The following is a 16,180-nucleotide window of genomic DNA, read 5'->3' as shown; positions in this document are numbered from 1 at the left end:
CTGCATTAGGAGATAGTGGAACCAGAGGTGGTCTATTTCGGTTTTCACCAAGAACCGCCACAAGGTGGGACTGCCATGAGCCCACAGGTAGAGACCCTCTGAGTTAGCATTGGGTGAGATCATTTAGGGAAGAAAATATGGACTGGAAGATAAAACAGCTGAGCAGTGCTGAAATAAACTGAACAACAGGCTTAAGGTGGGAAAATAGAGGCACGAGGTAGGAGGCACGAGCAAACTGAGGATATAATACAAGGAGTGGAGTGGTGACCGGAGCTCTTCCTAGGGTTTTCAGAAGTTAGAGGCTTAGGAGGCACAAGGCAGTTATCAGCAGTCAGTGAAACTGGAGGTAACCTGGAAGAATCCCAACCATTATACAGGGAAACTGGACGAACAGCACCAGGATTGCAGTAATTGGAGATCCAAGAGATCAAGATCAGGTTCCCAACAGAAATATTCAGAAAATAGAAGCACAGACAGGATAAAATAGCCCACTCCATGATTGGTCAAAGCTCATTCAGATGACTGGAGTTTGCAGAATTACGATTTACTGTGGCCAACTGGCAGAGTTTCCAAGATGGTAGCCAGTATTTTATGGAGCCGCTACCAGCGAGTGAAGAGCAGACATGAGCCTGCACCTGGCTGTCAGTGGTGTAACTAGGGTATTTGGAGCCCAGGGCAAGATGTGTGCGTGATGAAAAATGGGTGTGGCCACATGCCACAAGGGGTGTGGTCACTGGAAAATGGGGACGTGTCAACATGACACACCACCATTTCTCATCATTCTGGGACCATTCCTTTCCATTCCATATGCACCTTAATGCCCCCAGTAGTAGTGCCCCTTATAAAGTGCCCCCTGTTGTATTGCCCATTATGCAGTGCCCCTAGTAGTAGAGCCACTCATGCAATGCCACCTGTAGTAGTGCCCATTATGCAATATCTCCAGTAGTAGTGCCCCTTATGCAATGCCCCGTTATAGTGCACATTATGTAGTGCCCCCAGTAGTGCCCCTTATGCAATGCCCCCAGTAGTGCCCAATATATAGTGCCCCATATACAGTGTACATTATGCAGTGCCCCCTGTACTGCCCAATATATAGTGCCCCTTATTCAGTGCCCCCTGTAGTGCCCAATATATAGTGCCCCTTATACAGTGCCCCCAATATAGTGCCCCCGGTAGTGCCCCTTATGTAGTGCCCAATATACAGTGCCCCCCAGTAGTGGTCTTTATACAGTAACCAGTGACCAGGACATTGGCCGGTGGCACCCCCCGTGCCGCTGGTCTGATGGTGCCCAGGGCACGTACCCCGCCCGACCTCCCTTAGTTATGCCACTGCTGGCCATACACAGTAAGAATGTGCTGCGGTCCGTCGGCCCTATTAGGGATCAATATTGGTGAATGGATATTAGTGGCATCGGCCCAAGTTCTCTCCTCTGGACCGTATCCCTTCCAGTTAATCAAACGTTGTAGCTTGATTTTAGAGTTCCGAGAATCAAGAATTTGCTAGACCTCAAATTCTTCATGTTGAGTCTGGATATTTGTCGGAATCTAAATTTGGAATGGAAAAAAAGATTTATGAACAGTGGCTTGAGAAAAGACATATGAAATGACTTCCATAATGAATCCATAAAGAAGATAGCAGTTGGAGTATATAGGAGACAAGATTAATGACTCCTAGACCAATATAACAAGGTGCAAACTTCATAGAAGGAATTCAAAGATATAGATTCCGTGTGGAAAACCAAACTCTGGCCCTCATTCAGAGTCGATCGCTAGATACAAGCGGTTGCTCTGAATGAGTGTGGCCGCTTGTGGTGTGAAGTGCGGCCTCCTGGTCGCTAGCTAAGCTGTGGGTTACCACCCACAGCTCTAGCGAGCGACCATGTTGATGGTCGCGATGGTCAGGACCATCGCGACCATCAGGGCTTGCGACGAGACCCTAAGATTGGGTCTTGGCAAGCGCAAGCCCCAGGGAGCTTCCTGCTCTGATCGAGCAGAAAGCTCCCCACTGACATCATTGCTGATGTCAGTGGGGCCACCCCCAAACGGCAAGTGTTCCATTGGGAACGCCTCCGTTTGGCCGGCCACCCCCCCTGCTCGCCTCCCAAACGGGGCAAGCTGTCAGTCACCATCAACAGCTCGCCCCCTTTGGTGCGAGACCCATAGTGACGGAGCGCCCGTCGCTAGCCGGGTCTCGCGCATGCGCACGTCGGAGCCGGCTCCGACGTGCGCATGCCCAGTGGGCAAACATCGACCCAGTTGCGAGCGCTCAGCGCTTGCGACCGAGTCTGAATAAGGCCCTCTATCTCCTGCTTTCAGGTTAGGAGTTACTTTACTGTTTTTATCTGCAAAAAATTACATCTATCTGAAGAATTTGTTAACGTCGTTCTTAACTGTGCTCCATTGACGTCTACCCAGGTTTTGGCACTAGTAGCTCAGAGGCGCAGAGATTAACAGACCTGCCAGTTTTCACCAAGAGCCACCGCAAGTCAGTTTGCGGCCCTCTGGATTATCATTAGGTGAGATTGATTAATGAATAAAATATGAACTAGTAGCCAAAACTGCTGACCAGTTCCGATATGGGCCCGTATTCAATTAGATCCGTACCCGCGATACTTTTTCGCATGCCGTACTTTTTGCGGACTTCGCGTGTTTTGGCCGCAAAAACTTTTCATTCGTGCCCCCGCTATTCGCCGTATTAAATTCCAAAAGACGCGAAAAAGCAACCCGGCGAATTCAAACCAGGCGAAAAGTTCTGTCACAATTGGGGAAATCAGCCTGACACCCCCTAAAATATGCACTAACATTGGGGATCAATGTACATGCCCCCGAATAGCCCTAATAAAGCTATTTGGGGTACTTAAGGTGTGTCAATTTCTTCTAATTAGCGTCTTTGCACATGTGGTGAAGAATAGCATTAAGTAGGTTTTTTGGGTGAAAATAAGTTGTCCTGTCAAATTTGGGGTACTTGAAAATGGGTGCAAGCATGGTTTAAAGTCGCTAAAGTAAAGTTTAAAAAAACTTAAAAAACGCACCTGAAGCAAGCATCTGCAATCCAAAAAACACCTCACCCCTACTTGCAGACCCCCCAAAAGATTATTTTGCTAGTTTTTACATTTGTACCCCCACTTTGCACTTTTTCCACCCCTTTTTCAAAGTGCTTTTTTGAGGTGTTCCTCACTTTTTTTATTTTTGTTTTTGTGCAGTTATCCCTTAGGGGGGCTGAGTGGTTTCCCCACCTTTGCACCCCAAAATAGCAATTTTGCACTTTTTTACTCACTATTCAGAGGCAAATCTTTTTCGCCTATTACATTCCATTGAGTTTTCGTGTACGCGAAAAGTGATTGCAATTGAATACAGAGATAAGTTTCCGCCTGGTGAAAAGTCGCAATCGGCGATACTTTTTCACGGATTCCGACTCTTTGCGGCTAATTGAATACGTGCCATAAACTGGACAAGAATGGAGGCATGAGATAGGAGGCACAGGCAAACTGATGATATACTGGGAAGTATAGATTTTGGAGACTCAGGAGGCACAAGGCACAAAAGTCAATGGCACATGATGTAGCCCAGAAGAATCCCAACTAATAAACAGGGAGACTGGATGAACAGCACCAGTAGATTAAGAAACTGGACATCCAGCAGCCAAAGATCAGGTTTCCACAGAAAGATAAAGGGCCTGATTCAGACCCAGATGCTAAGCCGCGAATGCACGCTATGTCCGATAGTCGCCCATCTGCATATGCGTCGCAGTGTGCAAGCCAGTCACTTTGATCAGGAATCGTGCGCTCGTAATACACAGACTGAGCGCTAATTTCAGTGACAGATAGTGCCGTTTGAGGTTGATGTCAGGGGATGGTGTCTGAAAACGGGGGTGTGGATGTGTGAACGCAGGCGTGCCTATGTGTTCTAACGGCGTTTCATGGGTGTGCATAATTAGCATGGAGGCGTCATTGTACACGTCACCTGGTTGATTTCAGCCTGCAGTGATCACAGTGCTTGCGGCAGGGTACGGTCTACCACAAGGGCTATGAGCAGCTCCGATGGCTCTCGATGTTACTGATATTACATACACTTCCTGTAGATGACGTGTGCTGCGAAGGAAAAGGGGGCGTCTTTAGTCCGGCGTGCGTCTGCACTGCCGTCGCTCTCTAAGACATGGAGGGCATCCTTAAGCCTTGCCAAGTGATCGCAGAAAGTGCGCTGTTTTGCGTCCGGGTCTGAATCACCCCAAAGTTCCTGCACTGAAACAGTGGTAGAGGCTGGTTTAAATAGCCCACCTGTGTAAAGGTGCTCCATGACTGGTTACAGCCCAGTCAGCTGTCTGGAGTTTACAGGTTTGTGATTTGCTGCAGCCAAGATTACAAAATGGAAGCCTGCATGTCACAGAGCCGCAGACAGGAGCCTGCTATCAACCAGACCCGGTTAGAATGCACTGCAGTATAGCAGCGTGTGCCACATACTTTCATAAGGGTATAGGGCATTAGGAAGGAGGATGTAGCATCAAGTGGATAATTGCTGCAGTTACATAATGCATGCAGGATGAACAAATCAAAGTGTGCAAAAAACAATATATTTATGAGATTTTCAAAATTGTAGCCATTATAGGATGAGATCTCGTTTCAAGATTTTGTTGTGTGATCCCACTTGAGCTCATTCCATGAATATTTGTAGATGTTTCAGAGGATGCAGTACTGTAGCTGTAATGGTATTCAAATTACACATAGATGTAGAAGTTTGTTGTGTAGCATATATTCAGGAATGGCGAATTTTTTTATATTATTTCTACATGATCTGTTTTAGATTATCTATATTTTAGGTTGGTTTTTTGATCTTACATTGGAACAAGCCATCAGGAGCATAGCCAGAACTGTGTGGGTCATATTGTAACATTTTGACAGGGCCCCTATCTGGTATACATCTCCAAATTACTAATAATATATAAATGCAATAAAATTTTGCAATCCATAGAGGTTTTTAGCATAATCATGGCCAAGGTTATGGGCCTACCCACTATATCCAGGTAACCTCTTTAGGGTAGGTCCCTAACATACTGGGGTTCAAATCCAGAGTGCAGGACACCCCCAAACTAGCCCAGCTAAGCCTATTGCATAATTTGCATTTAAAATCTGTGTGTTAGCTATAACAAATGTGGCAGAGCAAAGCTCATATTTTAGAGAGTCAGCGTAGGGACTGGCCAGATGGGAAGGGTATGCAGTCGGGAAGCCGGCGGACCTAATCCCGACAGCCGGCTTCCCGACTGCTTTATCCCGGCGAGGGTTAAATGACAGGCGTCTAATTCTAGACAATAATGCGCTCCGTGGGTGGTATACAAATCTCAGCGTATATCAGTGAATGAGTCTGAAGCAATCTGATCAAACTGTTATGTATTGTATTTATTGATAGTGACAATCACAAATATATGTGATGGGTAAGAATAGATAGGTAAAGGGAACACAAGGGGGAGGTGATAAGGGATATGTGATAGACTGGTATATGTAGAGAAATCAGGGATATGAACCGTTCAGTAACTGGCAGAAGTACGCTAACAGAGGGAAGGTGTCCCACACCCCACTGTACCTAACGAAAACAACCAAAGTAAAAAAAAGTCAATGTCCACTCCAAATGTATATTCAAACAGACTAAGCAGTGGTCTGTTTAAGGTCTATGTAATAAATTCCTGGTGAGGCCTCACGTTGTGATAAACAGAAAGCTGGTCCTGCTCCTGTCCTGTTCCAAGGTCCCCGTCTCCTCTTTGCTGCCGTTGGTAGGGCCGTATTCTGGTAGCTGCTGCTGATGCAGCTACAGGCTTGGTCTCTGCAGTGTCCGGAAGCCAAATCCCGTGCAGTGCCGTAATCTCGCGAGAGATCGCGGGCTGTAGGGGACCTGCCGGCTCTGGGCTACTGCACGCTCAACTCGCCAAAAAGATGAGGAGACTAGGCAGCTAGAGGGGGCGTGAGTGCACGGTGGTGATGGAGAATGTGGTGCTTCTCTATTTCTCCTTGCTCCTACGCGTGTCGGCTTCTCATAAGCCTTCCTTAGGGAGTAGTGGTCGGCGCCATCTTGGAGGTGGAATTTAAAGTAAAATGAGCGGGCTTGGTCTATGATGCGGACCCACGTCACTGGATACACAAAACGTTGCCATAGTTACTGAATGTGATGATAAAGGGAGAGATCCATCCTCATAAGAGAAGGGGGATCTATTGGACTGTATTAGCCGTAGTGGATTAACTAAATGTAAGCAAACCTAATATTGTGTAGGTTAGATTAATAAGAGTGACATACTGAGTAATGAAAACAGATGGTTTAATGTATCATGTGACAAACATGTCCATGGTTATAGATCATGATACGTGAATAAATAGAGCTTAGTGGAATAATGCAATGGATAAATGTACAGTAGGATGATCTGTATAGAATGAGATGAAGGAGATACAGATGTCAAACTGGACTGATATGATAGAGCACCTAACTTTGAAGATGCGTAATATTGTAAATGAGCTAATAATACTAATTCCATCCATTAAAGCTTCCCGTTGAATGCCATACCTGCATCTATTTGGATAGAAGCTTATTCTGCGGATATCTCTATACTAATAAATCAAGGCAAATTCACCCTGATTATATATGGGATATAGCAAGTGTGTGGATGCTCAATAATGGATTAATGGATGTCAGAAGACATCTGTGTAGAGGCTGGTACAAAAATGATGACTTAGATTAATGTGCTCAGCCTGTGATGATTGCTTTTATTTCGTTGTCCAAATTGAGTCCATGCGGGGTTAAGGTCTTAAGTTCCATTATCCATTTAAGTTCTTCTCTGTTCATTTTTTTATCGTAATTACCTCCTCTCCAGTTCTTTTTAACTTGTTTAATCCCTATATAGCACATACCAGTGGGGTCTTGATTATGTTGATCTTTAAAATGCTTGGATAAACTGTGAGATTCTAGCCCCTTCCTGATATTTCTAATGTGTTCAGATATTCTGACTTTTAGTTTCCTTGTCGTCCTTCCTACATATTGTTGTCCACAATGACATGTCACAAGGTAAATGACCCCCATGCTGTTGCATGTGAGATGATCTTTAATCTCGTATGTTGTCTGTCTCCGATTAGAACTGAAAGAGCATCTTTTCTTTGTGGATTGTGGGTTTAGTTTGCAAAATTGACATGTTCCACAATAATAGAAGCCTGAGTCTAGTGTACTGCCCTGGAGTGTCTTCTGAATTGTTGTTTTGTTTTTCATGTGATTATGTACCAATTTTTGTTTCAAATCTGGTGCTCTTCTAAAAATCACCTGTGGTTTGAGTGGGAGAAGATTATTTAGGGTGTCGTCTTCAAGGAGAATGTGCCAGTGCTTATGAATGATATTATTTATGCGTTTGTGGTCCTTACTGTATTGAGTAATGAACGGAGTATTGGGTTTCTTCTGTGTACTGGACTTATCTTTATATATCAGCAATGACTCTCTGTTGTCTGATTCTGCTTGCTCAAAAGCATATTGTACTTTATCTTGTCTGTATCCTTTGTCTATGAATTGTTGTTTCATCACTAATCCCTGTCTATGATAGTCTGATAGTTGGCTACAGTTCCTCCTGACTCTTTTGAACTGGCCTAAGGGGATGTTACTCAACCAATTTGGCTGGTGCCCGCTGCTAGACAATATATAACTATTGACGTCTACTGTCTTCTGATATGTTCTTGTACCAATTTTGTCCTGTTCTATATATATCGTGATATCTAGGAAATTGACTTCTGATTTACAGTAATGAGTGGTGAAGCTAAGGTTATTGGTATTTTGATTTATGTGACTGAGGAATTGATTTAACTTACTTTCATCACCTTGCCAGATGAACAGCATGTCGTTTATGTACATCTGGAACTCCGATTTACAAAAAATTACATTTGACATATCAACAATATATGACGAGAATACACCGTAAAGACAGTAATACTAGTAACATAGATCAACGACTAAATAAAGAGATAGATATAGACACCAACTTGGATCTAGATACAACCAACGACACAAGTTTCTCCACATACAGTATCTGTGAAGACACAGAATATGACCATTTAGCAAGGCAATCTATTGATTTTGGAGTGACCATCCGCACGAAAAATATAGATAAAGAGCCCAGTCCAACTCTTACCAGAGAGGCAGGAAAATCTTATGTAAATATTGCCACCACACAAACATGGGGGACACATTTTTTAGATCTGGAAGCAGGCGTTCTGGCCTGCGGAGGATTACAGACACCACAAACAAAAAGGAAACTAGACGAGTTAGAAGGGGATGCAGAGGAGGGACAGGCAAAACATCAAAAAAACAAGGACCATTAGGAACATCAAAGGGTAATAATATAGGAACAGGTATTTTCAACCTCAGCAGTACAACACTGGAGAAGGAACATATCACTTTACTTGATAAAGGTTTGAAGTTTGCACCAACAACAGGTCTGAACAAATTCGAGACATATTTAGATTGACATCGTTTTACAAGAAAACTAACATTAGCTAAATACTTCAGCAAGAATCCATGTCTACGTACCGATCCATCACTTAACAAGTTTAAACACACTGATTTAAAGCCACCTTCCATCCCACACACATGAAAGGGCCCCTAATAGAGACCTTTAAGAAATTAGTGAGCAAAGACATTGAAAAGTTAGACACACAACTAAAGCCGAAAACCATGAACCTCAACAGGAAGGAAAGAAAGGCCCTTAAAGATATTAGTAACAATAGTAACCTAATGATCAAGCCAGCAGATAAGGGAGGGGGATTGGTTTTACTAGAAAGACAAGATTATATTACAGAATGCAATAGATTACTGAGTGACACAAAGACTTATACCATTTTATCAACAGACCCCACTGGACATTATCAAGTTAAACTCCGTAAACTGCTAAAAGAAGGTCGTGACCAAGGTATCCTTACGGAAAAAGAACACAAGTTTCTAGATAACCATTATCCAATAGTTCCAGTTATATACTATTTACCAAAAATTCATAAAAACATCAATAAGCCACCAGATCGCCCTATTATATCGGGCATAGATTCACTGACCAGCAATTTGTCAAAATACATAGACTCATTTTTACAGATTCATGTACAAAAGCAGAAATCACATATAAGAGATACCACAGATATTCTCAGGTCGCTACAGACATTTGACTGGCATGCTGATTATTGGTTATGTACAAGTGACATAACTTCACTTTACACCGTTATTGATCATCAGCAGGGAACAGATGCAGTTAAACATTATTTAGAACAAGATCCAGAAATGGGTAAAGAACAGGTTGATTTCATAACTGATTGCATCATGTTCATACTCAAACATAATTATTTCTGGTTTGAAGGATGATTCTACAGACAAGACACAGGGACAGCGATGGGGACTAGGTTTGCCCCGAGTTATGCTAACCTGTTTCTTAGCAGGTGGGAGGACCTTAACATCTGGTCAGAGCACGAATTCGGGGCAAACCTAGTCCTCTGGCGTTGGTACATAAACGACATGCTGTTCATCTGGCAAGGTGATGAAAGTAAGTTAAATCAATTCCTCAGTCACATAAATCAAAATACCAATAACCTTAGCTTCACCACTCATTACTGTAAATCAGAAGTCAATTTCCTAGATATCACGATATATATAGAACAGGACAAAATTGGTACAAGAACATATCAGAAGACAGTAGACGTCAGTAGTTATATATTGTCTATGAGCTGGCACCAGCCAAATTGGTTGAGTAACATCCCCTTAGGCCAGTTCAAAAGAGTCAGGAGGAACTGTAGCCAACTATCAGACTATCATAAACAGGGATTAGTGATGAAACAACAATTCATAGACAAAGGATACAGACAAGATAAAGTACAATATGCTTTTGAGCAAGCAGAATCAGACAACAGAGAGTCATTGCTGATATATAAAGATAAGTCCAGTACACAGAAGAAACCCAATACTCCGTTCATTACTCAATACAGTAAGGACCACAAACGCATAAATAAAATCATTCATAAGCACTGGCACATTCTCCTTGAAGACGACACCCTAATTGATCTTCTTCCACTCAAACCACAGGTGATTTTTAGAAGAGCACCAGACTTGAAACAAAAATTGGTACATAATCACATGAAAAACAAAACAACAATTCAGAAGACACTCCAGGGCAGTACACTAGACTCAGGCTTCTATTATTGTGGAACATGTCAATTTTGCAAACTAAACCCACAATCCACAAAGAAAAGATGCTCTTTCAGTTCTAATCAGAGACAGACAACATACGAGATTAAAGATCATCTCACATGCAACAGCATGGGGGTCATTTACCTTGTGACATGTCATTGTGGACAACAATATGTAGGAAGGACGACAGGAAACTAAAAGTCAGAATATCTGAACACATTAGAAATATCAGGAAGGGGCTAGAATCTCACAGTTTATCCAAGCATTTTAAAGATCAACATAATCAAGACCCCACTGGTATGTGCTATATAGGGATTAAACAAGTTAAAAAGAACTGGAGAGGAGGTAATTACGATAAAAAAATGAACAGAGAAGAACTTAAATGGATAATGGAACTTAAGACCTTAACCCCGCATGGACTCAATTTGGACAATGAAATAAAAGCAATCATCACAGGCTGAGCACATTAATCTAAGTCACCATTTTTGTACCAGCCTCTACACAGATGTCTTCTGACATCCATTAATCCATTATTGAGCATCCACACACTTGCTATATCCCATATATAATCAGGGTGAATTTGCCTTGATTTATTAGTATAGAGATATCCGCAGAATAAGCTTCTATCCAAATAGATGCAGGTATGACATTCAACGGGAAGGTTTAATGGATGGAATTAGTATTATTAGCTCATTTACAATATTATGCATCTTCAAAGTTAGGTGCTCTATCATATCAGTCCAGTTTGACATCTGTATCTCCTTCATCTCATTCTATACAGATCATCCTACTGTACATTTATCCATTGCATTATTCCACTAAGCTCTATTTATTCACGTATCATGATCTATAACCATGGACATGTTTGTCACATGATACATTAAACCATCTGTTTTCATTACTCAGTATGTCACTCTTATTAATCTAATAGTTGAGCGTGCAGTAGCCCAGAGCCGGCAGGTCCCCTACAGCCCGCGATCTCTCGCGAGATTACGGCACTGCACGGGATTTGGCTTCCGGACACTGCAGAGACCAAGCCTGTAGCTGCATCAGCAGCAGCTACCAGAATACGGCCCTACCAACGGCAGCAAAGAGGAGACGGGGACCTTGGAACAGGACAGGAGCAGGACCAGCTTTCTGTTTATCACAACGTGAGGCCTCACCAGGAATTTATTACATAGACCTTAAACAGACCACTGCTTAGTCTGTTTGAATATACATTTGGAGTGGACATTGACTTTTTTTTACTTTGGTTGTTTTCGTTAGGTACAGTGGGGTGTGGGACACCTTCCCTCTGTTAGCGTACTTCTGCCAGTTACTGAACGGTTCATATCCCTGATTTCTCTACATATACCAGTCTATCACATATCCCTTATCACCTCCCCCTTGTGTTCCCTTTACCTATCTATTCTTACCCATCACATATATTTGTGATTGTCACTATCAATAAATACAATACATAACAGTTTGATCAGATTGCTTCAGACTCATTCACTGATATACGCTGAGATTTGTATACCACCCACGGAGCGCAGTCCCGTTTTTTGACACGTGTGGTTTCACACATATGTAATTTCTATTTTCAGTCTAATTCTAGACGCCTGTCTAGAATTTTACTGTACCTTCCAGCATTGTCACTGTGGGAATGTCAAACTGTAAGGAATGTTAGTTCCAAAATATTGCAATAATTTGTTCAGTTGGCCAACCACGTCCAGGTCTTCCCATGGAATCGGTATGATTTACCGTCGGACGCATGTCCGGTGGTTGGAATCCCGATAGCGGCTGCCTGACATGGGTGAAAATCCCGATCGTCCCTAAGGTAAGTATTCACTAACCTAATTCCCTCCCCTAACCCTAACCCTCCTTAGGGGTGCCTAACCCTAACCTTCCCCCCAGTGCCTAACCCTAATCCCCCCTATAAGTGCCTAAACCTAACCCCCCCTTCCCCGCCACCTAATCCTAAATCCCCTGGGGGGGTGCCTAACCCTAAATCCCCCCCGGGGGTGCCTAACCCTAACCCTCCCTCCCCCTAGCCTAACCCTAACCTCCCCGGGGGGGTGCCTAACCCTAAGTCCCCCCCGGGAGCCCTAAACCTAATCCTCCCCCCTCCCCCGTGGCTGGAGTTTGTATGATTTTTTTTTTAATGTAAATTTTGTGGTCACATGCCAAGGGCACGCTAGATGTCTGAGTGCCGCGGATTAAGCCTGCTATTTATGTAAAAAATTGTAGGCACACTTGCTAGGGCACCTGCTTTTCAAATTTACGACAAACTTTGTCAGTTTATTCCCAGGTCCTAATTAATTGACATGCCTGGGTGTGGTTCTGTCTCTTTAAACCAGGACCTATACTTATAATAATTTGCATTTAAAATCTGTGTATTATCTGGAACCAAATGTGGCAGAGCAAAGCTCTTATTTTTGAGAGTGAGTTTAGGGACTGGCGAGAAGGGGAGACCGTGACATGATTGGCTAGCTGGACAAATTATTGCAATATTTTGGAACCAACATTCCCTGTATTTACAGTTTGAAAAGTAAGGGAGTGCTGAGATTGTATGATTTTTTTATATAAATATATATATATATATTTATATATATATATATATATATATATATATATAAGTCACACAATTAATGGCACTCAGATTTAAAATCCCTGAGTGCCGCCGGTTGTGTGACTTTGTGTAGAAGATAGTGGTTACCATCATCTCCATGATGGAGGGCAACGGGGTCAGATCTCCACAGTATGCAGTGGGTGTATATATATATATATATATATGTCCAATGGGGCGGCCAGGTGTGTAGCATTTAGCCATGGTGCTCGGAGCATGTGTGTGCTACCGCGCCCCCACCTCCCTAGTGTGCCAGGTAAGGGACGTGTCCAGCATGTAGGGGCAAATGAAAGGGAAATAAAAATAAACATTAGGGGCAGTATCAAACTGGGACATGGAGGGCTAGATGTATTCCAACCCACTAAAGTAATTCCACCAATTAAAAATAAACCACACCGTAGTGCCCACAATTCACGTTATACCACACAGTAGTGCCCCTTATTCAAAGTAGGCCACACAGTAGTCTCTTTTATTCATGTTACGCCACAGTAGTGCCCCTTATTCATATTATGTTATAAAATAATGGCCACAATGCACGTTATGCCCACATTAGTACCCATTAATTTGCGTTATGCCACGGTTTGGGCTATTTTTTCACATTATGCTAAACAGTAGTCCCCACATTTCATATTATGCCACAGTAATGTCCATAGTTCACATCATGCCATAGTGGTGCCCCTTATTCACATTATGCCTTATATAGAGATCAGCGCATCCTTGCTGGGGCGTGGTGAGGGCGAAGCCACAAGCGTCGCACCGACCACACCATGCCCCTTTTCTGGAAGCACTGATGTCTTTATGTGTTTCACGCTCAGCTCAGCAGATGCTCTGCCCTTCCTCGGAATGGCTGATCTCCAGCGCCCTGGCCAGAGCAGGCGCCTGGAGCAGGTGCTCCTCTGGAGCCACCCTCACTACTCCCCTAGGGGCAGCACTCCAATAATTGAACACAGAAAGTCCCTGTTGCCCTCCATGTTAGGACCTCAGCTGAAGCCCCAGTAATATATAACGCGAACGGCGGCTCTCGGTTGAAAAAAATCAATCTCAGGAAGGTAAGTAGGCTCTAACGTTTCAGAGTACTGTTTACTACTCCATCTTCAAGGTACAATAATTTACAATACATAAATCTACTTACTTTATAGCACCTTCACCACACCACGTGTCACGCGGCTCCAAGCTTCAGGCAACTTCCAGAGGGTTGGTGCTCACATGTGACGTCATCTCCCGTGCCCGTAAACATGGAGACCGCTGTTTGTAAACATAGACTTAGTGCACTGATCTCTGACAGATATAGCATAATTACATATCGGGTAATCAGTTCATGATATACAATATCTCAAATTAATTGGCTCCATTAAATAATGCATATGCACAACAACTGATAACACAAAGAGTGAATAAATGAAAAAAAAAAAATAGAATAAACAAAAATGAGACATGAAAAAGAAAAAAAAAATCAGCACCATATATTATTAAAATAGCCAATCCTATATAGTACTCCTTCTATACCTATCAGGCCAATTATTAGCATGACAGCACCAACCATGATAAGTGTACTTTTATAAGAAACAATGCAGTCCTAAGCCCTCATTAAGGCCTCTCGGTGCCGTAGTCTCAAGTCGGTGAATCCGCCATGTTTAACACTGCAATAATTTTAGAGACCTATCACCACCCCTTGTTTGTTTAGGGCAGAATCGAAATAACTGAGGCACTTACTGTAATTACTTCCTCGGAATGGCTGATCTCCAGCGGCCTGGCCAGAGCTGGCACCTGGAGCAGGTGCTCCTCTGGAGCCACCCTCACTACTCCCCTGGGGGCGGCACTCCAATAATTGAACACAGAAAGTCCCTGTTGCCCTCCATGTTAGGACCTCAGCTGAAGCCCCAGTAATATATAACGCGAACGGCGGCTCTCAGGTGAAAAAATCAATCTCAGGAAGGTAAGTAGGCTCCAACGTTTCAGAGTACTGTTTACTACTCCATCTTCAAGGTACAATAATTTACAATACATAATTCTACTTACTTTATAGCACCTTCACCACACCACGTGTCACGCGACTCCAAGCTTCAGGCAACTTCCAGAGGGTTGGCGCTCACATGTGACGTCATCTCCCCGTGCCCGTAACCATGGAGACCGCTGTTTGTAAACATAGAGTTAGTGCACTGATCTCTGACAGATATAGCATAATTACATATCGGGTAATCAGTTCATGATATACAATATCTCAAATTAATTGGCTCCATTAAATAATGCATATGCACAACAACTGATAACACAAAGAGTGAATAAATAAAAAAAACAAAATAGAATAAACAAAAATGAGACATAAAAAAGAAAAAAAAATTCAGCACCATATATTATTAAAATAGCCAATCCTATATAGTACTCCTTCTATACCTATCAGGCCAATTATTAGCATGACAGCACCAACCATGATAAGTGTACTTTTATAAGAAACAATGCAGTCCTAAGCCCTCATTAAGGCCTCTCGGTGCTGTAGTCTCAAGTCGGTGAATCTGCCATGTTTAACACTGCAATAATTTTAGAGACCTATCACCACACCTTGTTTGTTTAGGGCAGAATCAAAATAACTGAGGCACTAATTACTGTAATTACTTCCTCGGAATGGCTCATCTCCAGCGCCCTGGCCAGAGCAGGCACCTGGAGCAGGTGGTCCTCTGGAGCCACCCTCACTACTCCCCTGTGGGCGGCACTCCAATAATTGAACACAGAAAGTCCCTGTTGCCCTACATGTTAGGACCTCAGCTGAAGCCCCAGTAATATATAACGCGAACGGCGGCTCTCGGGTGAAAAAATCAATCTCAGGAAGGTAAGTAGGCTCCAACGTTTCAGAGTACTGTTTACTACTCCATCTTCAAGGTACAATACTTTACAATACATAAATCTACTTACTTTATAGCACCTTCACCACACCACGTGTCACGCGGCTCCAAGCTTCAGGCAACTTCCAGAGGGTTGGCGCTCACATGTGGCGTCATCTCCCCGTGCCTGTAACCATGGAGACCGCTGTTTGTAAACATAGACTTAGTGCACTGATCTCTGACAGATATAGCATAATTACATATCGGGTAATCAGTTCATGATATACAATATCTCAAATTAATTGGCTCCATTAAATAATGCATATGCACAACAACTGATAACACAAAGAGTGAATAAATAAAAAAAACAAAATAGAATAAACAAAAATGAGACATAAAAAAGAAAAAAAAATTCAGCACCATATATTATTAAAATAGCCAATCCTATATAGTACTCCTTCTATACCTATCAGGCCAATTATTAGCACGACAGCACCAACCATGATAAGTGTACTTTTATAAGAAACAATGCAGTCCTAAGCCCTCATTAAGGCCCCTCGGTGCTGTA

General features: G+C 42.9%; 1 protein-coding gene across 1 annotated transcript in view; it reads left to right on the top strand.

Annotated features, from left to right (window-relative positions):
* The first annotated feature begins 11,130 nt into the window (after positions 1 to 11,130).
* CXCR5 (C-X-C motif chemokine receptor 5) overlaps positions 11,131 to 16,180 on the top strand; it is a 70,091-nt gene continuing 65,041 nt past the window's right edge. The window contains exon 1 of the mRNA XM_088458736.1: positions 11,131 to 11,336. The gene's annotated coding sequence lies outside the window, so the exon portion shown is untranslated. The remainder of the gene's footprint in view (positions 11,337 to 16,180) is intronic.

This window comes from Taudactylus pleione, unplaced genomic scaffold (assembly GCF_031769625.1).
Source record: "Taudactylus pleione unplaced genomic scaffold, aTauple2 ptg000848l, whole genome shotgun sequence".
Lineage (NCBI taxonomy): Eukaryota > Metazoa > Chordata > Amphibia > Anura > Myobatrachidae > Taudactylus > Taudactylus pleione.
Note: the sequence above shows the minus strand (reverse complement) of the source record. Positions and strands in the feature narration are given on the sequence as shown.